At 40.3% G+C, this 23697-nt stretch overlaps 1 protein-coding gene across 10 annotated transcripts in view; it reads left to right on the top strand.

Annotated features, from left to right (window-relative positions):
• The window catches only part of LOC113924678 (17-beta-hydroxysteroid dehydrogenase 13), a 74651-nt gene that overhangs the window by 32759 nt on the left and 18195 nt on the right, over nt 1-23697 (top strand). For 7 of the 10 annotated variants that reach the window (XR_003520763.2, XR_003520765.2, XR_003520764.2 and 4 more), the window contains exons 8-10: nt 15168-15261; nt 16716-17015; nt 17914-17986. The gene's annotated coding sequence lies outside the window, so the exon portion shown is untranslated. The remainder of the gene's footprint in view (nt 1-15167; nt 15262-16715; nt 17016-17913; nt 17987-23697) is intronic. The other 3 variants (XR_003520757.2, XR_003520760.2, XR_003520759.2) reach the window with 3 other exon arrangements.

The following is a 23697-nucleotide window of genomic DNA, read 5'->3' as shown; positions in this document are numbered from 1 at the left end:
GCTCTGCACTCATGTGGAGTCTGCTTCAGATTCTCTCTCCCTGTCCCTCTCTCCATTCTCTCTCAAATAAATAAAATCTTTAAAAAAACAAAACAAAAAACCAAATATGTGTAGACAGAAAGTAGAACAGTGGTGACCAAGAACTGGTGGGAGGAAGGAATGGGGAATTATTGTTTAAAACATACAGAGTTTCAACATCACTCATCATCAGGGAAATGTAAATCAAAACCACAATGAAATATCATCTTATACCTGTCAGGATGGCTAAAATAAAAACACACACACACACACACACACAAGAACAACAGCTGTTGGCAAGGATGTGGAGAAAAAGGAACCCTCATGTACTATTGGTGGGAATGTTGGTGCAGCCACTGTGGAAAACAGTATGTAGGTTCCTCAAAAAATTAAAAATAGAGCTACCTTAAGATTCAGTAATCACTCTACTGGGTGTTTACCCAAAAAATACAAAAATTCTAATTCAAAGTGATATAGGCACCCCTGTTTATTGCAGCATTATTTACAACAGCCAAGATAAGGAAGCAGCCCATGTGTCCATTAACAAATGAATGGATAAAGAAGATGTGGTATAGGGGTCCTGGGAGGCTCATTAATTGGACGTTGGACTCTTGGTTTCAGCTTAGATCATGATCTCAGGGTTGTAGGATTGAGCCCCCCATTGGGCTCCACACTCAGCACCAAGTCTGCTTGAGAGTCTCTCTCTCTTCCTCTCCCATTGCCCCCCACCCCTGCTCACATGCATGCTATCTTTTTCTCTCTCTTTCTCTCTAAAATAAAAATAAATAAATCGTTTTTAAAAAGGGGAGTGTGCCTGGGTGCCTCAGTTGGTTAAGTGTCAGACTCTTGATTTCGGCTCAGGTCATGATTTCAGGGTCATGAGATTGAGCCCCACTTTGGGCTCTGCACTGGACGTGGAGCTTGCTTAAGATTCTCTCTTTCCCTCTCCCCCTTCCTCCCAACTCATTCTCTCTCTCTCTCTAAAGAAGAAGAAGAAGAATATATGGTAGATATATACAATGGAATATTCCTAAGCCATAAAAAAGAATGTAATCTTGCCCCTTGCGATGACATGGATGGAGCTGGAGAGTATAATGCTAAGCAAAACAAGTCAGTCAGAGAAAGACAAATACCATATGATCTCACTCATATGTGGAATTTAAGAAACAAAACAAATGAACAAAATATAAAAAAAAAGAGAGTGAGAGAGACAAACCAAGAAACAAACTAGAGAACAAACTGATGGTTACCAGAGGGGAGGTGTGTGGGAGGGGATGGGTAAAATAGGTAATGGGGATTAAAGAGTACATTTATCATGATGAGCACTGATAATGTATAGAATTGATGAATCACTATATCGTACACCTGAAATTAACATAACACTGTGTGTTAGCTATACTGGAATTCAAATTAAAAACTTAATTTTTAAAAAGTTTAAAAAATAATAAATATAGGGCGCCTGGGTGGCTCAGTTGGTTAAGCGACTGCCTTCGGCTCAGGTCATGATCCTGGAGTGCTGGGATCGAGTCCCACATCGGGCTCCCTGCTCAGCAGGGAGTCTGCTTCTCCCTCTGACCCTCTTCCCTCTCGTGCTCTCTATCTCTCATTCTCTCTCTTTCAAATAAATAAATAAAATCTTTAAATATATATATATAAATTAATTAAAAAGAGCTTTAGTTTGGGATGATGAAAAAGGTCTAGAGATGGATCGTGGTGATAATTGTACAACAATGTGAATGTACTAACCAACACTGGACTGTAACTGAACCATTTAAAAATGGTTAAAACAGTAAATTTTATATTATGTATATTTTATCACAATAATACTACTAATAAAGGCTTCAGCCAAGAACTAGTTAAGAAAGCCTGGGAGCTAATAGCCCCTGGCTGGATAGCGAGTGAGAACACCACACTGTGAGAGGAAGCCCAGAGTTTGGGTGGACAGCTAGCCTTTTCTGCCATAACCAGGAAAGGGCAAATACTCAAGTATTCTTTTTAAAAATGATCCCGGCCTGATCCTCACTCGTCCCTATTCAAATAAGATGTTTTCTGGGTCATTATTTGCTCTCAGTATAAATAGTTTAAAATATTACCTATGTCGCTAGCATTTATTGAGCCCTTACCATGTGCCAACCAGTGCTATAAATGCCCTACACATATTAAATTATTTAACCAGAATAAAACCTTTATGAGGTAGATACTCTTGTTATCCTTATTTTAAAATACAGGACCTGAGGGGCACCTGGGTGGCTCAGTCCATTAAGCATTCAGCTCTTGATTTCGGCTCAGGTCATGATCTCAGGGTTGTGAGATCGAGCCCCACATCGGGCTCACACTTGGCACAGAGTCTGCTGGAGATTCTCTCTCTCCTTCTCCCTCTGCTCCTCCCCTCACTTATGCTCTAAATAAATAAACAAATAAAATCTTCAAAAAATAAAATACAGGACCTGAGGCACAAAGAGATTATGTAACTAAGCCAGGACACACAGCTACTGAATAGCATAGACAGGACTGGACCCACTGTCCGATAGAACCTGTATTCTTTTTTTTTTAAGATTTTATTTATTTATTTGAGAAAGAATGAGAGACAGAAGCACGAGAGGGAAGAGGGTCAGAGGGAGAAGCAGACTCCCCACTGAGCAGGGAGCCCGATGTGGGACTTGATCCCGGGACTCCAGGATCATGACCTGAGCTGAAGGCAGTTGCTTAACCACCTGAGCCACCCAGGCGCCCTAGAACCTGTATTCTTGACCACTATACCATACTACCTTCTGGGAAGCTGTGCTATACTGACTAATCTGTGCTATATATGGTGAAGACAGTAGTTCAGCTGCTCCTAGTACTGGCTTAAACAATAGAGAAGGTTTAATTTCTCTTATTTTAAAAGTCTAAGCTGTTGGATGGTCCAGGAGAAGAAGCCAGCTCTGCTCTACAATATTGTTTAGGGACCCGGACTCTTCCTTTTGCTCCACCTTCCCTGAAGGTGTATCCCTTGTGATCCAGCACATCCTGGTTCAAGACCAAAGGAAGTGGGAAAGAGGAAGAGAAAGGAAAACAGCTTCCTTCTAAGGATATGATACACATAACACTTCCGTTCCTATAGTTCAGCCATAATTTAGTCATATTGTCACACGTAGTTATAAGGGGAGCTGAGAATTTAGTGTCCAGCTAGGCAGTCATGAACACATTCAAAACTCAGGGGAGATTTGATTATTAGCAATCTCTGCCATGCATGGTCATCACGTAAAAATCCTATGCTTAATCATCAGACCATATGTAGTAACCAGGTACCAGAAATGGAGAGTTACTAAGAAGAATTTGTATTGAAAGTGACTTGGAGAAATTCTAGGTCATAGAGAATAAGGTGAAAAATAGTCTGTGGAAGTAGGTAGCACAGATTGGTGGTGGGATGAACCCTGATTTTGGATTCCAAAAGACTCAGGCTCTAATCTGCCTTGCCATTTACTAGTCATTTTCCATCTTCATATCTAAACCATCAGCAAATCCTGTCCACTCTTCACTCAAACCACATCTGTAATTCAACCCCTCCTCACTATGTGTCCTCTGCTGCCATCCTGGTCCAAGTCATTGTCTTGCTCTGCCTGGATTATTGCAACAGCCTCCTAGGTGTTCTCCCGGCTTCTTCCTGGGCCTCCTACAGTATTCCCCAGTAGTCAAAGTCATTCAAGCCTCAGCCCAAATGTCATATCCACAGGGTGTCCTTTCATGACCACCCCATCTACATCAACCTCTTTATCCTGCCAGTGTTCACTCTATCATATTTCTTTCCTAGCACCTCCTACTATCAGACACCTGTTTACTATTTATTTGCTTACTCATTCAATGGTTTTCTCCCTTCCATGAGAATGTAAGCTCCAAGAGAGCAAGCACCTTACCAGTCTTATTTACTACTGTATCTCAATGACTTGATACAGTGGCTGCTTTTTATTAGGTGTTAAATATTTCTTTTTTTTTTTAAGGTTTTATTTATTTATTTATTTGACAGAGAGAGACACAGCGAACGAGGAAACACAAGCAGGGGGAGTGGGAGAGGGAGAAGCAGGCCTCCCGCAGAGCAGGGAGCCCGATGCTGGGCTCGATCCCAGGACCCTGGGACCATGACCCGAGCCGAAGGCAGCCGCTCAACGACTGAGCCACCCAGGCGTCCCAGGTGTTAAATATTTCTTAAATAAATGAATGTGCAAGGGGTGCCTGGCTGGCTTGGTCAGTGGAGCTTGTGACTCTTGATCTTGATCAAATCCCACATTGGGTGTAAAGATTACTTAAAATAAATAAATAAGCTTGAAAAAAAATAAAATAAATGAAGGGGCAAGATAGTTTCATGAAGAAGTGTATCCATTAAGGGAACAGTAACCACTGTAACAGATAAATCCCCAAATCCCAGTGGCTTGTAGAATAGAATTTTATTTATTATTTAAATGCAGTCCATTCAGGAGACCAAGCTATTTTGTGTGTGTGTGTGTGTGTGTGTGTGTGTGTGTGTGTGTGTGTGGTTCTTTTCTCCTAGTGGGCTTTCATGTCCTCTGCATTCAGTCAGCACAGGGAATAAGATGATGGTGAATCAGCAGGGAAAGTTTTTGTAGACTAGAAGTGACATATATTACCTCCTCTTGATTTATTTTGGCTGGTGCTCATTCATATGGCTACTTCGTTCAAAATCTGTAAGTTTGAAGTCTGTTCCAAAATTTCTGATTCAAGGGGCAATTGGCTGGCTTAGTCAGTGAGCGTGTAACCCTTGCTCTCCAGGTCATGAGTTCAAGCTCCATGTTGGGCATCAAGCTTACTTTAAAAAATTTTCTTTTAAATGTGAAGCTGTCATTGATTAAGGAGTGCATCAAGTCAGTCACAGAAGCACTAAAATGTCTCCTCTTGTCCCGATGTTTCCAAAGACAGTAAAAAGGTCAAACATGAAAACCTAAAGAAAAATTGTTTATGTAAAATGCATTCATTTGTAACAGAATATCACAAATTTAAAGGAAAATAAAATTATAAAGTTAACTTTTGGTAAATACTTAGGGCAATTATAAGTGAAAACATTACATTTTTTTCCAATAAGCTATGGTCAGGCTATTTTTCTTGGGTGTCCCTAGTGATGTCATATTGTCTTCCTCTTCTCTGTGACCTTCTATAGAACAATCTCTGTAAAAATCAGTTTCTCCATTTATAACACATGTCTTCCTCCTCGGGCAAACAGTATTATAATTCAAACTTAAATACTGCATCTACAAGATAATTTTTGGGGAAGAAACCAAATAATTAATCCCAGAAAACTAAGAACGCCAGAAGAAAAGGGAAATGAAGCTCATGGGAGAGAAGGCAAGAGAACACAACTTTGATCTAATGAGTAGCACAGGAAATGGGACGGGAGGAAGGTGCGTGTGTAGTTTGTGCATATCTGAGTTGGAGATGTGGTAGTGTTTAATCACTTCCAGACAAAGTCACGTATACCACCGTGTCAGGGCTCTTAGAGCAATCTGCACTACCTTCTCATAACCTTTCTACACTGGATTACGACTGTCTGTTGCTCTCGGGCTTCTCCACTGGATCAAGTTCCTTAAGTGTAGGAACCTTGTCCTTCCTTCTTCATATTCCCAGCTCTTCTATGGTGCCTCTGCACGGTAAGGCCTCAATTAATGTTTGGATGAAATTCTATGCTAACACTGTTGAAACGATGTTGAGAGAGGAATGCTTCCCACATCCTCCTCCAGAATGCTAGTAGAGAGACTTATAACCCCCAGGCAAGAGATTGGCTGCTATGTCTTTAAGAAACTGAATCACACAAGAGGGAAGGTCTATAGATTTTGACACTGGGGGTCCAAAATGGAAACATCGAATGGTCTTCTGAAAAAAAACTACAGTGAACCAGCCCATGTCTCCAGAATTTGTTTGATTTTTTAGAACTGGAGACCCAAGATTGCCAGGTATTTGAAAAAATATGCCTCCTGCATGGCAGATAAAGATCATAAACAATTTTTTAAAGACTAAAAATAATAAAGAGAGGAAAATAAAAACTTAAACTTTAATTGATATCCTCAGAGAGATATGAAAAGATATTGCATACAAGAAACAAAGAGGATATTATTAAAAGGAAACAAGAGACAACAAAATAGAATTCTTGACAATTATAGATTAGACAGCAGACATAAAAAAATTCTGTGAAATCTTTGGCAGGTGAAATTGAGGAAATATCTAGAAAGAGGAACAAAAAGAGGGAAGAAATGGAAAATAAGGGGAAGGGTTTTTTGTTTTTTGGTTTTTTTTTTTAGTCTATCCAGCATGCCCAATATCTGTCTAATAGGAAGGCCAGAAAAATAAAGATATAATTAAAAATAAGAAAGAGAGGAAATTTGAATAAAACCAAAGAAAAGGGGCACCTGGGTGGCTCAGTCATTAAGTGTCTGCCTTTGGCTCAGGTCATGATTCCAGGGTCCTGGGATCGAGCCCCGCGTCGGGCTCCCTGCTCAGTGGGAAGCCTGCTTCTCCCTCTCCCACTCCCCCTGCTTGTGTTCCTGCTCTCACTGTCTCTCTCTCTGTCAAATAAATAAATAAAATCTTAAAAAATAAAAAAAAACCAAGAAAGGTAACTAGAATTGATGGAAATAATTGTCCAAACTGAAAGGGCAACTTACATGTGAGTGTCCAGTTTGAAAGATTGCTACTAACAGTGAATAAGAAAATATTTACACCAAAGTGCATGATCATGAAATTGCAAAACACTAAGGACAGAGCTGGTCCTAAACACTCATGGAGAGAAAAAAAAAACTTCACATTTAAAAATTTGAGGAGAGGGCACCTGGGTGGCTCAGATGGTTAAGCGTCTGCCTTTGGCTCAGGTCATGATCCCAGGGTCCTGGGATCGAGTCCCGCATGGGGCTCCCTGCTCAGCGGGGAGCCTGCTTCTCCCTCTGCTTCTCTCTCTCTCTCTGTCTCTCATGAATAAATAAATAAAATCTTTAAAAAAAAGTCAGAAAAGTTTGAGGAGATGGGGCGCCCAGGTGACTCAACTGGTTAAGCATCCGACTCTTTTTTTTTTTTTTTGAAGATTTTATTTATTTGAGAGAGAGAGAGAATGAGAGACAGAAAGCACGAGAGGGAGGAGGGTCAGAGGGAGAAGCAGACTCCCCCCTGAGCAGGGAGCCCGATGTGGGGCTCAGTCCCGGACTCCAGGATCATGACCTGAGCCGAAGGCAGTCGCTTAACCAACCGAGCCACCCAGGGGCCCAAGCACCCAGCTCTTGGTTTCGGTTCAAGTCATGATCTCAGGGTAATGGGATTGAGCCGCACATTGGGCTCCGTGCTCAGTGCAGAGTCTGCTTGTCCCTCTCTCTCTGCTCCTCCTCGTGCTCTCTTTCTCTCATAAATAAATAAATAAATAAATAAATAAATAAAACCTTTAAAAAAAGTTTGAGGAGGTAACGGTATCACACTTCTCAACAGTAACATTAGGGAGCTAAAAACCTAGGGAGCGATGCCTACAAAATTCTGAGGAGATATCATTTTAAAACTAGAGTTCTATGAGAAAATTATCAAGAAAATATAGGGTAGAGGGAGACATTCTCAGAGATGCAAGTTTGAAAATGTAAATGCAAGAATTGAAAGCTTGTCAACCTGCTATATGGCCTTTCTCAGGCGGTAACCAGAAGATATGGTTCATCAAAACGACCAGATAAACTAAGATAATACCTATTGCAAGAATTAGAAGAAAACCAGGGAAATACAAAAGAGCTGAAGTTATAGCAAGCCTCCCGAATGACAAGTCCAGATCCGAGCAGGAGGCAGAGGATTTCCAGGAGGGCTACCTCCATAATGTGCTGGAGCCAACTTGTACAGGCTCACAGGAATACATTTTGTGCTTCTCTTTGCAACCCTGCATTCAGTGACATCACGACTGGCAGCTTGAAATGGGTCATATGTAAATCTGTATTTACACAATGGAAGGGGAAAAGCTAAACTTCAGAGTTCAGGTGCCCCAACCCCCCAAGGATAGCTAGTTGTTAATCATTTACCAGCCCACTCCTGAACTTAGTAGATTTGCTGTTAAGTTTGACTATGTGGAAATTTATAGTAAGAGGTATTTTACAAAGCTATTGGGAATGTGGGAAACTTTAGCCATAATTTCAAAACTAAACAAGTAGGAAAAAAATGAGGTAGTTACTATCTCTAGGAAAAACAAAAAGTACACATAAAAATACTATAATTATAACACATTATCTGGCTCAGCTATGAGCAAATTTTACGTAATCATAATAATGAAAACCCTGAATATGGATGTAATCAAAATTGGAGTATCATGATATTGGAGAGAAGAAAAGAGGGGAAAATGTCCGTGAAAGGGAGCAAAAATCTTCACCTGTCATACTGGAACTGGAGGCAGGCATGAGAACGTCCCTTCTCAGATTTCTAACTGCAGGGAACAAACATATCAGTCCAATGGGCCCAGTCGCTGCACTTTGAAATCCATCATTACATTTATGTGGAGTCCATACTTCTCATGGGCTGCTCCCAGCAGGGACTGAGAGAGAAAGGGTTATTAAGGTAAACTGGTTTCTGGGAGATAGGGGATTTCTCCAAGGGGTGACTATGATTCAAGGAGTCCCCAAGGGCCTTGCTGACCTTTCCTTTGAATTGTTCTGCTCTATAAAGTGATTCTACCCAGACTTACTCCTTTCCCTCTCTCTGACTTAGTAAGACCCACAGAGCAGTCTGATAGCACTTCAGTTTTCCCTTGGTTCTCTCTCCATTTTTCCTTATAGGCATTTCCCTAATAAATTCCCCACTTTTGGGCGCCTGGGTGGCTCAGTTGGTTAAGCAACTGCCTTCGGCTCCGGTCATGATCCTGGAGTCCTGGGATCAAGTCCCGCATCGGTCTCCCTGCTCAGCAGGGAGTCTGCTTCTCCCTCTGACCCTCTTCCCTCTCGTGCTCTCTCTCTCTATCTCATTCTCTCTCTCAAATAAATAAATAAAATCTTTTTAAAAAAATAATAAATAGGGCGCCTGGGTGGCTCAGTCGTTAAGCGTCTGCCTTCGGCTCAGGTCATGATCTCAGGGTCCTGGGATCAAGTCCCACATCGGGCTCCTTGCTCCGCAGGAAGCCTGCTTCTCCCTCTCCCACTCCCCCTGCTTGTGTTCCTGCTCTCGCTGTCTCTCTCTCTGTCAAATAAATAAACAAAATCTTTAAAAAATAATAATAATAAATAAATAAATTCCCCACTTTTGTGTCTGCCTCTTGGAGGGTCTGGACTAACACAGAAGTCCATTAATAATACCTAAAAATCATCAAAATATGGCTGTATATACATTATTTTCCTAGAATATGCATATATATACACATATTAAAAAAATCGAGTAGTGCTAAAGACTTTAAAAATATATGCCCCTTTATCATTTCTTTTAGCTATTTTTTTTACATTTACATGCATATTTTTAAGTAAATTGTTTTTAAAATGACAGACCACTGCTGTAGACATTGCTTCCTTTAGATTGTTGAGGGAAACCAAGATTTTATCTTGATTTTATAAGCTGTACTTCTAGAAGACGGTCAGTCTATACAATGACTCCTTGCACTTTCGTTTGGGCATCAGTGGTTTCAGGCTGATTCATTAAACTCCTTGCAGACAGCTCCACCAAGAGGGAGCAAAATAATCAGCCATCGAAGGGCCTATTCTGAAATGAAAGCACTATTTGCAATGTCCTTGGGTTGTTGTTTCTATGTTTAATATATGTGGAAGAATAATTTTTAGAGATGTTATTTTTCCCTCCTATCCTCCCCATTTTGGATAGGACACGTGCTTCGTATTATTTTGCCTTAGAATTTTTGCAAAGGCCATCAAAAGTGGTATAAATCCTCAAAAAGTTCACTAGAACTTTCAAATAAAATCCAGGAGAGTAACTTTTCACACTTATAAAAAATGTCTTATATGCTACGACTGTTTATTAAAACATTATATTTTATTATCTAAAAACAATAATAGGAGCACCTTGGTAGCTCAGTCGTTAAGCGTCTGCCTTTGGCTCAGGTCATGATCCCAGGGTCCTGGGATCGAGCCCCACATCGGGCTCCCTGCTTCTCCCTCTCCCACTCCCCCTGCTTGTGTTCCCACTCTCGCTGTCTCTCTCTCTGTCAAATAAATAAATAAATAATCTTAAAAAAAAAAAGTAAAACCAATAATAACCCATTCACCATCTTCATGATCAAGATTATTTTCCCATGCTGTGCTCAAATCTTTATAAAAAAAGTTACCTAATCCTAATCCTTTAAGGTTTTCACTGAAAATGTAGTGGGAAATTCTAGTTAAATTGATAGACTGAGACCTAAACTTATCGCCTTCCTTTTCATAATTTCTCTAAAATATCAATTAAGGAAACTTTAGAAAGTATAGAAGGACAGAATGTTAAAAAAAAAAAGACTACAACAGGGGTGTCTGGGTGGCTCAGTCATTAAATGCCTGCCTTGGGCTCAGGTCATGATCCCAGGGACCTGGGATCGAGTCCTGCATCAGGCTCCCTGCTCAGCGGGAAGCCTGCTTCTCCCTCTCCCACTCCCCCTGCTTGTGTTCCCTCTCTCGCTGTGTCTCTTTCTGTCAAATAAATAAATAAAATCTTAAAAAAAAAAAGACTACAACACAGAAGAATGTAGAAAGCAGATGGATGTGTGCCAAGTAATTTAGCAGAACAGAAAAAAGCTGAACCTAAACCCCAGAAACCAAAAAGAAACAAACTAATCTTTGCACATAACTTTTGAGTAAATTAAAGTAAAACAAGCAAAGAAGTGTGATATCTTCAAGTTTTAAGGTACTGTATAGGACATAAGATACTCTTAGAACAAGAAAAATGCACTATTTTATAAAAGGAACATTTTGAGGGGCGCCTGGGTGGCTCAGCTGGTTAAGCATCTGACTTCAGCTCAGGTTATGCTCTTGAGGTCCTAGGATCTAGCCCTAAGTCAGGTTTGGCGCTCAGCGGGGAGTCTACTTGTCCCTTCCCCTCCCCCTCTGCCCCTCCCCCTGCTTGTGGTCTCTCTCTCTCTCTTTTTTTCTTTCTCTCAAATAAATGAATAAAATCTTTTTTTTAAATTTAGTTACGAGAGAGTGAGAGCATTCATGAGCAGAGGGGGAGGGAGAAACAGACTCCTCATGAAGTGTGAAGCCCCATGTGGGGCTCTATCCCAGGACCCCGAGATCATGACCCCAGTAGAAGGCAGAGGCCCAACCGAGTCACCCAGGCACCCCTGAATAAAATCTTAAAAAAAAAAAGGAACATTTTGAAAACAAAAGGGAAAATCTTGGAGCTTAGATATATTATGGACATTAGAAAGGCAAAAAAAGAAGGGAGGGCTCCTGGGTGACTCCTCCCTGCTCAGCAAGGAGCCTACTTCTCCGTCTCCCCCTACCACTCCCCCGGCTTCTGCTTTTGCTCACTCGCCTGCTCTCTCTCTCTCAAATAAATAAATAAATAAATAAATAAAATCTTTAAAAAAAAAAAGAAGGTAAAGCCAAGGAAATTTCACAGAGATTTAAAATAAAAAGAAAGATTAAAAAAAAAAAAAAAAAAAACAAGAGAACCAGAAGAGTTCTAGATAATAAAGGAAAGAGAGGGAGGAAATTAACAAAAAATTATTACCAAAAAATTCCCCTATTCATTTAGTCATGAATTTATTCGTTCACTTTTAGTGAGTACCTACTATGTTCCAGACCCTGTGCTAGATGATGAGAACTCAGCAGTCAACAGTAAAGCATGGAACTCACGGAAATGAAATGGAACTCACTCAGAAATGAAAGTTATAACTCTTCAGATAGAGCCCACTGAATATCATATGCAATAAATTAAAAAATATTGGCAGTAAAGCACATCAACATAAATTTTCAGAACACCAGGATGATGAAAATCTCCTAAAATCTTCCACAAAGAGAAAAAGTTTACATACAAAATCTTGTGAATGAAAAAAATAGGCTTCTCAACATACACACAGGAACTAGAAGACAATGGAACAATGTCTTCATAATCCCAGAAGAAATTATTTTCTACTGAAAATTAAATTCCCAGCCAAATCAACGTGAGGGTAGAATATAGTCATCTTCAAATGTTCCAAGTTTTCAAACTTTTATTTATTATGTAGCTTTTATTGGGAAGCTACTTAGAAGAGGTTCTCCACACAATGGAAAGTTAACTAAAAAAGATGTAGGATCTAGGGAATAGGGAATCCAACACAAGAAAGGCAAAGGAAGTTCCAGGATGATAGTTGTGCATCAGACCTAGAGAGCAACCAATCCCATTTGGAACAGAAGGCCACGGAGCTCCAGGGAGTAGCTGTTTGCAGAAAGAGTGAGAGCAAGAGAATGGGGTTTCAGGGAGTAGATTACCTGATACATATGTATAACTTAAGAGGATATTTATCCTGCCATCAAGCATTATGAATGAATGAATAAAGGATGGGTGAATAAAATAAGAATACACTAAAAACAAAAAAGGCAATTTTTTGCAGGTGTAAGATAACTAATTTGTTGAAAGTAATTAAGAATATGTAAAATAGGGGCGCCTGGGTTGCTTAGTTGGTTGCGTGTCTGACCGATTTCAGCTCAGGGTCATGAAATGGAGCCCCATCTTGGGCTCCGTTCTGAGCATGGAACCTGCTTGAGATTCTCTCTCTCTCTCTGCCTCTCTCTCTCTCTCTCCCACAGCCCCTCCCCTCCTTCATACCCATGCTTTCACTCTCTCTCTCTCTAAAAAAATTAAAAAAAGAATATGTAAAATCGGAGAAAAAAGAGTGAACATGTTATTTATCAGGAAATAAATAACTGTCAGCCAGTTGAAATTAAGCAGACTGTTTTTTTGCCCTTGTTTCCCTTGCCTCAGGGGCCGTGCCTAGAAAAATTTTGCTATGACCAGCGCCGGAGACATTACTGCCTGTGCTCTCTTCTAGGATTTTTATGGTTTCAGATCTCACATTTAGGTCCTTAATCCATTTTGAGGTTTTTTAAAAGATTTTATTTATTTATTTATTTATTTATTTATTTATTTATCAGAGATTGAGAGAGAGAGGGAACACAAGCAGGGAGAGCTGGAGAGGGAAAAGCAGGCTCCCCGCTGAGCAGGGAGCCCAATACGGGTCTCGATCCCAGGACCCTGGGATCATGACCTGAGCCGAAGGCAGATGCTTAACTGACTGAGCCACCCAGGCGTGCCCATTTTGATTTTATTTTTGTGTATGGTATAAGAAAGTGGCCCAGTTTCATTCTTTTACCTGTAGCTGTCCAGTTCCCCAACACCATTTGTTGAAGGGACTGTCTTTTTTCCATTGCATATTCTTGCCTCTTCTGTATTGGGACAACATCAAAATAAAAAGCTTCTGCACAGCAAAGGAAATAGTCAACAAAACTAAAAGACAACCTACTGAATGGGAGAAGATATTTGCAAATGACATATCCAATGAAGGGTTAATATCCAATATAGAGGATGTTGGATATTAATTTAGAGAACTTGTACAACTCGACACCAAAAAACCCAGATAATCCAATTAAAAATGGGCAGAAGACATGAACAGACATTTCTCCAAAGACATACGGATGGCCAACAGACACATGAAAAACTACTCAACATGGCTTATTATCAGGGAAATGTAAATCAACAATGAGATGTCACCTCACAGCTCTCAGAATGGTGAAAATCAAAAACACAAGAAACAAGTATTGGTGAGGATGTAAAGAAAAAGGAACCCTCATGCACTGTGGGTGGGAATGCAAACTGGTACAGCCACATGGGAAACAGGATGGAGGTTCCTCAAAAAAGTTAAAAATAGAGCTACCCTAAGATTCAGTAATCACTCTACTGGGAATTTACTCAAAAAATACAAAAACACTAATTCGAAGGGATACATGCACCCCTATGTTTATTGTAGCCTTATTTACAATAGCCAAATTATGGAAGCAGCCCACGTGTCCATCAATAGATGAATGGAGTGGGCACCTGGGTGGCTCAGATGGTTGAGTGTCTGCCTTCAGCTCAGGTCATGATCCCAGGGTCCTGGGATCGAGCCCCGCATCGGGCTCCCTGCTCCGTGGGGAGCCTGCTTCTCCCTCTGCCTCTGCCTCTCCCCCTGCTCATGCTCTCTCTCTCTCTCGCTCTCTCTCTCTGTACCTCTGTGTCTCAAATGAATAAATAAAATCTTTAAATAAAATAAAATAAATAGATGAATGGATAAAGAAGATGTGGTATATGTACACAATGGAATATTATTCAGCCAGAAAAAAAGATGAAATTTTGCCATTTGCAACGACATGGGTGAAGCTAGAGAGTATAATGCTAAGTGAAATAAGTCAGTCAGAGAAAAACAACTATCATATGATCTCACTCATTTGTGGAATTTAAAGAAACAACAAATGAACAAAGGGGGAGGGGAGGAGACCAACCAAAAACAGACTCTTAACTATAGAGAATAGTTACCTGAGGGGAGGTGGCAAGGGGATGGGAGAAAGAGATGAAGGGGATTAAGAGTACACTTATTAGGATGAGCACTGAGTAATGTGTAGAATTGTTGAATCACCATATTGCACACCTGAAACTAATATAACACTGTATGTTAACCATGCTGGAATTAAAAAACAAACAAAAGAAACAAAAAACAAAACCAAAAATACACACAGACGAGTGGGGATGATGGTGGTAGCGAGGGCAGGAGTGGAGGAGTACTTGGACTTTTTTTTTTTTTTTTAGTTTTTCTGCTAATTCCAACAGTTTACACATCTTGAGGTCAGGTTCTATTAATTCCTGTTTTTCTTGATTTTGTGTTCACTCTTTCCTGCTTCTTGGTATGTCTAGAAAAATTTTAGTTTTGTGCAGAACATTGTGAATAATACATTGTTTAAAATTGTTTAAAAATAAGTAAATGTTTCTTCTGGTGAGAAGGATGATGGGGGGGATGAGTATGGCAGAGGATACTGCTTTTCATTACAAGTCTTATTAAAATCTGAATACATGTATTTCTCCAATAAAAATTTAAATTATAAAAATATAGTTAAAATTGATGCTACTTGAAGCAGTTGTCATACAATGTATAATAAAATAGAAAAATGATTACTTGATAAATCTGTTTTATTTCACAAATTTTTAAAAAGTGCTCTTTTTCTGGCTAGTTCAGGTACTCACCGAATTTGAAGAAAGAACAAAGGAAAAAGTCATCCGTGAAAATAAGTCCTGGTCCGTTACCCTAGAACAAAGAGAAATCAGGTAACTACACCTATTGTGTGAGCATTTCATAATGTGTAGAATTGTTGAATCACTATATTGTGCTCCTGAACCTAATGCAGCATTGTCTGTCAACTATAATTCAATAGTAAAAAAAATTTTATTGATTTTCACTTATTTATTTTTAAGTAGGCTCCATGTCCAACGTGGAGCCCAATAAAAGGCTTGAACTCACAACCCTATTATCAAGACCTGAGCTGAGATCAAGAACTGGATGCTTAATTCACTGAGCTACCCAGATGCCCCAGTAGTTTAAAAAAAAAAAAAAATTTAAATCAGGAAAGGGCTAAAGCAATTTAGGCAGTGGGTCAACAGTGGATCATTAAATAGGCAGATGGTTCTGATCTGCCTTCTGCTCACCATCTCTCATTTTTCATGGAAGTCATGTTTGTAAGGGAACTCTGAGTCATTTTGCAGCAAGATTAGACTCATATTCTCTTTCCTCCCTAAAAGGGAAGTGGCAATAAATTCTCAGTGTCAGAAGATGTAAGAGGAAAAAATGTTAAATATTTGTAAAGTATTAAACACAGGGAATAAAACTGGAAAAGAGAGAGAGAGAGCACAAGTGCACTAAAGAAAATTTTATAACTTGCAATTTTTATTATTATATAAACCTTGGGCAAATGACCCTGAAGTCTCATCTGAGATGGATTTAGTACTGATCCAGGAAAATAACTCTGTAAATTCCCCAAGCATTTAAAATAAAAGAAGTATTCTTTAAATTCTTTCATGTAAAGTTTAGCTAAATAAGTAAAACACAGAGGTTCTCCAAGAAAGAGAAATAATGGAATGAATAAAAGGACAAAAACTCCTATCCACCCCTCGATGATTAATGATACAATAAAGATGAAAAAAATGTATTTCCCTATAATCCATTCTTGGTCATGTACCCATTAATCGTTTGTCCTCCCGTTCACCTACTAATGTCATGCTTAATAATGTCTATCAAATGGACTGCAGACTGTCTTTATAGTACGTAAGGGAAAACAGCAACAGTGATTAAAGTAGCCCTTCTCCTCCCTCCTTCCTTTTGTTCTTCCTCTTACTCTTCCTCCTTTTTTCAAACAATCTGTTTAAATAGGGACAAATGGTGAGGGATGAGGGCATGGAGTATCTCAGCTTTGCTTTTCACAGCAATAAAGAGAAATTCGTTAATTACACTAGCAGAGGTTCTGCATCAAATTAGAGTCTTAAGGAAAGGAGATGCAAACAGAAAGAATTACCAAATCAACACTATTTGGGTCAAAGGTGAAGTATTTCTCTGTCTATGGAGTCCGTAACAATTATTCCAGCTAGGGCTATTTGAAGCTATTTGGCAAAACCAACTAAAAAAAAAAAATAGACTACAAAAGTAAAGATGAAATATTACTTCCTCCCAAGATGTGGCACTAAGTAGTTCTGGCCTTAGCATGACCTTTCCAAATCTGTTTTTCTAGTGCGTTGAAGCAGAAAAATCAAATTTACCAGAATTCCCTTCAGGGAGAGGGCTGTATTTGTGCGGAAGACGAGCCTTGTCGCATCTGTGTATGTTGGAAGCTCAGAAATGGAGAGCATCTGAATGTGGGTAAATGCCCTTTGTAGGACAAGGGGATGGATTGTGTGGTAGTTTCAGAGAAGGAGGAGCAAGACACAGGGGTGGAAGGAGGATGAAGAAAGCCCACGATGTGACATCTCTTGAAGACTGCCACTGCCATTCTTCATGCAGATCTCCTGGAAAAAATCATGGAAGGCTTGAGGTGAGTGAGTAGAAAGTGGTGAAGGTACAGATTTCATCTCCAGGATCTCGTCGGGGCTGATTGGAGATACATCTGAAGGGAAGAGGAATGGTGACGGCAGAGGAAAGCATGAGGCATCAAGAGGACATCAGACCCTCACAGACCATGATATTAGGGTTTTGAACCAAGCTTGGCCAACTCTTTGAGAGGCCAGGTGCCCAAATGACATAGAGGTAACACGTTACTTGTTGACTGAGAAAAGAGGCAGAGCAGAAATAAAACAAAAGCATTTATCTGGGGGTCTCAGAATTGCAATTCAGGGAGCACAGACATGGGTAGCAATCCAAATTGTGTGCCCCTAGGGAACAAAAAGCAGGGGTTTTAGGGGCGCCTGGGTGGCTCAGTCGTTAAGCGTCTGCCTTCGGCTCAGGTCATGCTCCCAGGGTCCTAGGATTGAGCCCTGCGTCGGGCTCCCTGCTCCGCAGGAAGCCTGCTTCTCCCTCACCCACTCCCCCTGCTTGTGTTCCCTCTCTGGCTGTGTCTCTCTGTCAAATAAATAAATAAAGTCTTACCAAAAAAAAAAAAAAAAAGGCAAGGGTTTTAAAAGACAAAAGAGAATGCTTGTATGGGTTGTTTACAAGTAATTTTGATTGGTGTTGGCCGCAGAAAATGAACCTTGGCTGAATACAATTGGTTGCTAAGGCTATCACTAAGCAAAACAGCAAATCACAGGTGTTTGTGCAGTCTTTGAAATATTTGCAGCTTGGACCAGCTCAGAAGTTGATGGTTCCATCCGCTGAGGACATGCATAAGCCCCACTTCTTTAATGGCCTCCTGGCTGCATGTTAAAACTCCTTGACATAAGTGACTCCATTTCATTTCACCTTTCACAGTTTTATTTTGTGCTTTTGCTTTTCAGCTTATCCAGGCTGCTTTGAACAAAGGTGAAACACCCAGTTTGATCTCAGTTGGAATCATCATTTTAGAACCAGGTATGCCCCTCACAGGTAACTGCCAAACTATGAGACTCCTGTTGCAGGAAGGGGTCATGACCTGTAAGAGCTTTTGGAATTCAACCTGTGTTGCAGGGAAATTAAGGAGACTGCTGAGGTAATGATTACAGACTGGGATAGGGGAGTGAGAGTTAAGGGAGGTACAGTTTAAGTGAGACTGTGTCAGACAGAGGCCCAGCCATACCCAGTGCCATAATGAGCTTCCTGGAATGCAAAAGTCCAAGAAACTCTCGATGATCTAGGAGGTTGGGTTTGATATGCCCCCCCGCCCCCAAGCCCTTATCCTACTTTACCGACCTGAAAAGGATTTTCAAAAGACAGAGCGGCTTCTATGGAGCTGGTGATCAGGCACAAGTGGTCTAGGCTCCAGTTACCAGAGACAATTGGGAAGAAAACAAGGATGGAACAGGAGGATTTGGAGTTCTAAGCAGAACATGGCTAATATAAGACGCGCAGGGTCCAGCACTGGGGATTGGCAGGGGCTCAAAGGCATCAGCGTATTTATATTGGTGACAAAATGCCGGCCAGAGTTCAAAAGAAAATTGCTACAACTCGTCTGCCAATTTGGGGGCTATGCACAAATGGGAATTTGGAAAGGTCTCTACATAGATGTCCACATTCAAAGAACTTTTGCTGCGAGAGATGGCAGGGAACATAATTTGGAAAACAGGGCCAGTTGGAATACATTGCTCTGATAGCGATTTAAGCAAAAAATTATTGTAAAAAGTCAAGTTCCAAGGATGTCCTTCCCTCCCCCTCCCGGGGTGAAATAGTATACCACTTCAGATTTGGAAGTGATATAGAGGTGACTCAATCCCCCTTGTTCACCCTGATGCCTGATAGCTAATTACACATCCATGCATTATATCCTCTCTAACCAATAAACGGTGTTCGGATATACAAGTCATTCACCTAAGAAGCCCCACATCTTCCCAGATTTGATTCCTGGCTCTCTCTACATATTCAGCAAACAGAATGTGTCCTTACTTCCAGTCTCTCCTCTGGCACTCTGTCCTAGCACCAGGATATTGCTTCCTTTGTACAGCTCTCTGGCAGGAGCACAATTATTATCTTAGGCAAGGATTCCATACCCTTGTTCCTGGGCCCAAGATATAAAGAGAGGGCATCCAGACGAAAATCAATCTTTATGGACTTAGAGACCAAAATAGCAACATTAAATAAACATAAGCAATATGCAAGGTTTAACAAGTCTTTCTCCAAGGTTCCAACACCTGAAAAAAATAAAAATCCAAGGAACGTACCTAAAACAAAAACGCAGGATACAAAATATTCTAGAACAGTCCCAACTTGTGCCTGGCAAGTGTATTACTTGAATCCCAGCCTCCCTAATTTTTTTCTGTCCTTGAAATAGTCTCAGGATCATTTTCAAAAAGTCCATGCTATGGCAGGCCAGATGGAAAAAAAAAAAAAAGAAGAAGGAAGCTGCCTTCATAGTGTAGATTACAAAATTGAATCAGCTGAAGAGCAGTGATCTGAAAATGTCCTAACTTGCCTGACAGTTTTATCATGTAAAGGAACTGACTAGGGGAATTGCTACTCTGTGGCAAACGATGATCAACAGGGAGGAATTTGTTGTTGAAGTGGAAATGACAAGAATTTCTGGAGAAAGTTGTATGTCACTCAGGATTGGAAATACAGAGCATGAAGAAGCAGGGACTCAGGAAGTGCACAATTGCTATCTTCAAGTATTTGAAAAGCATCCATGTGGAAGAGAGACTCAGATTATTTTATTTATCCCTAAGAAGTAGAACTATGTCTGGGGCTCCTGGGTGGCTCTGTCAGCTGAGTGCCCAACTCTTGGTTTCAGTTCAGGTCACGATCTCATGGGTCATGGGATCAAGCTCCAGGTCGGGCTCTGAGCTCAGAAGTTCGCTTGAAGATTCTCTCCCTCTGCCCTCCCCTTGCACTCTCTCTCCCAAATAAATAAATAAATCTCAAAAAAAAAAAAAGAAGAAGAAGAAGTGGAACTAGGACCAATGAATAGAAACTACAGGGTAATAGATTTCAGTTATTACAAAGAAATAACTTTCAAATATACTCAGTGCTACTTAAAGATTTGATTAAGAGTAATTACCAGAACCACCTTTTTGGGGTTTTGTTTTTTTTTAATCTCATATTACAGAAAAGTAGAGAAGATTATTATTATTTTTTTTTACGGAAAAGTAGAGAAGATTATTATTAAAGGTGGGGAGTTCTCTGTTGCTAGGGGTGTCTAAGCCATGGCTGGAAAGCCCCTTGGTCAGAATTGGTCCTATAAGCACTGGGAAGAATATCAGTTAGATATTGCTACAGAACAAACCGCTCCAAAGTGTAATGGCTTAAAACAAAACTATTTAAATCTGGGGGTCAGCACTTCGAGGTAAGTTAGCTGGACAATTCTCCTGATCTTGGCTAAGTTCAGTCATATGTCTACAGTCAACTGCTGAGTCAACTAGGAACTGGGACATTGTCTCCTGTGACATTGATCCTGAAGCTGGCTAGCTTCCCACGGCAGAGAGGAAGGTCCCAACAAAATAAGAGGAAGTGTGCTAAGCCCTAGCATAACATCACTGCATCCTATTGGCCAAAACAAGTCACAAGGTCAACCAAGATTCAAGAAGTGGGGAAAGAGACTTCACCTCTTCACAGGAGGAGATAAAAAGTCATATTGAAAATGGTTGAGGCACAGAGAGGAGTGAAGGATTGTAGTCATTTTTGCTATCTTGTATAGAAAGTCACTCAAGGATGTTTAGCAGAGGAATAATGTAATCAAATAAGCATTTGATATCAACATACCTAACAGTATGTTGAGAGCCTTTGCTTTAGCTTCCCTCAAATTATACTACAGAAAACACATGAGTTATATACAGCCTTCACTTTCCATGGTTCTGATATGCACAAAATTCAGTTACCATGGGTTTAAGTTAAATAGCATCATTCGCCAACAACACAGTTCCAACCTCTGGTAGCAGGGTATAGTTTCTGCATGATTATATAAGGTATCAACTCACTGCTTGTTCTTTAGCCCACAAATCACTATGTCAATAACAGAGGCCCATCATGATCAGTGACCCATCACATCACTGAATGCAAAGTCTATCAGTGATCGGTCACTGCACATCTGTAAGTCAGTTCACACTCAGTCAGGAAAACATGTAGTTGTGGAGACTTCTTGTCTCCTGGTGATGAACCCATGTGACAGTTTACAAAAACAGATCATTGAAAGAGGGAATTGGCCAAGAAAGATGAAAGTGCAGCCAAGGAACAAAAAGTGGTAACATTAGATGTCAAACTCAAATTGACCATAAGTGGAGCTATAAAGACACAGCTGACCCCGGGACTGGAGACAGTACATATGCAGCCAGAGGAACCGAGCGACGGCAAACCTGTGGCCGTCAGCAAACAAAGTAGTTTTGACAAAAAGGATAAAGATGCCCCAGGGGAAATGACAACAGCAAAAAAAGTTTACATTAAGGCAGTTCTCAGAATTATTTTACAACACGGAAAACACTAAGGATAAAAATGTTGATCCAAACTTAGAAAGGAGTTTGAGAATTAGCCACGGTAGAGAACAGACGCTCGTTCCACATCCTAAATTATATGATGAGAAGGCAAGTGCTAGTCAGACTCCTCGTGATAAGTTTTTTACAAACATTTTAATTCTCAATCTAAGGTTTTAAATTACAGTGGACCAAATAGATATCAGTTTTACTATTTTTCTTCATTTCCTTATATATGTATGACCAACAGTAAAAAGTTCTTAATGTTTTGACAAAAGGTTACAGAACAACTGTAATTCTTCCCGTTGATTATTAAGATTGCTTGGCACGGTTTTGGTTTGCATAGTCATTTTTATGGTCCCACAGTAGTGTGCAAAGACAGGACTGCCTGTACAAGAAAGTTCCTTATAAGTCAATGAGATTGTTATTTATAGTTACCAAGTTTGGAATTGTTTTGGGTGTAGTAACTCTGTAATTAGTAAACAAAGAAAAAATTAGATGTTAGGAAAACAAATTGAGTTTTAATAGTAAAAATATTTCTAATTAGAAGTAATGCCATGGGGGCACCTGGGTGGCTCAGTCCGTTAAGCATCCGACTCAGGTCATGATCTCGGGGTCATGAGATGGAGCCCTATAGCAGGCTCCGTGCTCAGTGGGGAGTCTGCTTGAAGATTATCTCCCTCTGCCCCTACCCCTACTCGCACTCTCTCTCTCTCAAAATAAAATAAATATAAAAAAAAACCCAATTAATCCTATGCCTTTAAAAAAAGATTAAAGTGCTTTAAGATCTAGTAAACTACCCCCAGAAGGAAAACTGAGGATATGCTTTTCCCTAAACATTACTTCAGAGACAGTGATAATGATGCATAATGAGCAACAAGTAGATCTTTCTTTATCAAGGATAAAAGCTTTCTGCTTCAAAATAAAAATCTGTTACAGCCTCATCAAAATGATAGCTTCCAATTCTTTGGAAGCTGCCAGCGCTTTGGGGAATGGGGGCTCACTCCCAACCTTGGAACCAGCATACTCTCTTTGTATTGGTCCCTCTGATCATTTGAACTAGAGGAATAAATAAAAACACCTCAAAACCAACTCTTCCATTACTCTCCTATGCCCTTCTGGTCTGGTCCAAAAATGCCAGTTGTGAAAGCATGAAGGGTGAACAGCAAACTGTGTGCCGAACAAACCGAGCTCACGCACCCAAAAAAAGTTTTAAAAGATAAATGGTTAAATCATGGCTCTCCTCCCTCCACAATTAAGTGGATAAAAATAAATATCCCTTTTGAGGAAAAGAGGAGACAGCGAAAGGACAAACATGGGCCTTGTGTGTGTTACAGGTATTTCTTCTGAGAGTCTCTTCATACTAAATTACCCTAGCCAACTAAATATGGACGTGTTTCAGAGTAATAAGAAAACAGCCATATTTGTTAAACAAACAGCTACACAGTGCCAGACACTGTCCTGAGCCCTTTGTGAAGATTCACTCAGGGAATCATATCAATAACTCTTTCAGCTATTCTTATTTATCCCACTTAGTAGATGTAGAAACTGAGGACCAGCAAGGTTAAGTAACTTGCCTGATAGCACATACTGAGTAAGTAGCAAAGCTGGAATTTGAACCCACGCAGACTGGCCACAGTGTCTTGCTGTTTTTCACTGGACTATGACATGTCCGTGCTTCCCACCCAGAGGTTTAGTTTGCTGTGTTTTTATTGTACCTTTCAGAGCCCTCCCACTGACTTCTCTTTGTTCTGCTGAAACTTGGAAAACATGATCCTCTTTGCCCATGTGTAAGAACTTGTGTCTGATGCCTAATCTATGATTTTCATTCAGTGTAATGGCCCATGAACTTTCAGTGAGATCCCATTCTACATAGGGCAGATATGTGTCTTTGTTTCTCGAAGAAAGAGAGGCTTATTTTTATAAACTGACAGTCTTGGAAGAAATAGTTATCACTGGGGTGCCTGGGTGGTGGAGTCGTTGAACCCTGGACTCTTGGTTTCAGCTCAGGTCTGATGTCAGGGTCTTGGGGTTGACCCCCTCCCCATTGGACTCCATGTGGAGTCTGCTTGAGACTCTTTCTCCCTCTCGCTCTGCCTAAAATAAAAAAGAAAAGATTTTCTTTAGGGAGAGAGAGAAAGCACAAGTGGTGGTGGGGAGGAGCAGAGGAAAAGGGACAAGCAGATTCCG

Source organism: Zalophus californianus, chromosome 2 (genome assembly GCF_009762305.2).
Source record: "Zalophus californianus isolate mZalCal1 chromosome 2, mZalCal1.pri.v2, whole genome shotgun sequence".
NCBI classification, from domain to species: domain Eukaryota; kingdom Metazoa; phylum Chordata; class Mammalia; order Carnivora; family Otariidae; genus Zalophus; species Zalophus californianus.
This window is presented reverse-complemented; position numbering and strand designations above follow the sequence as displayed.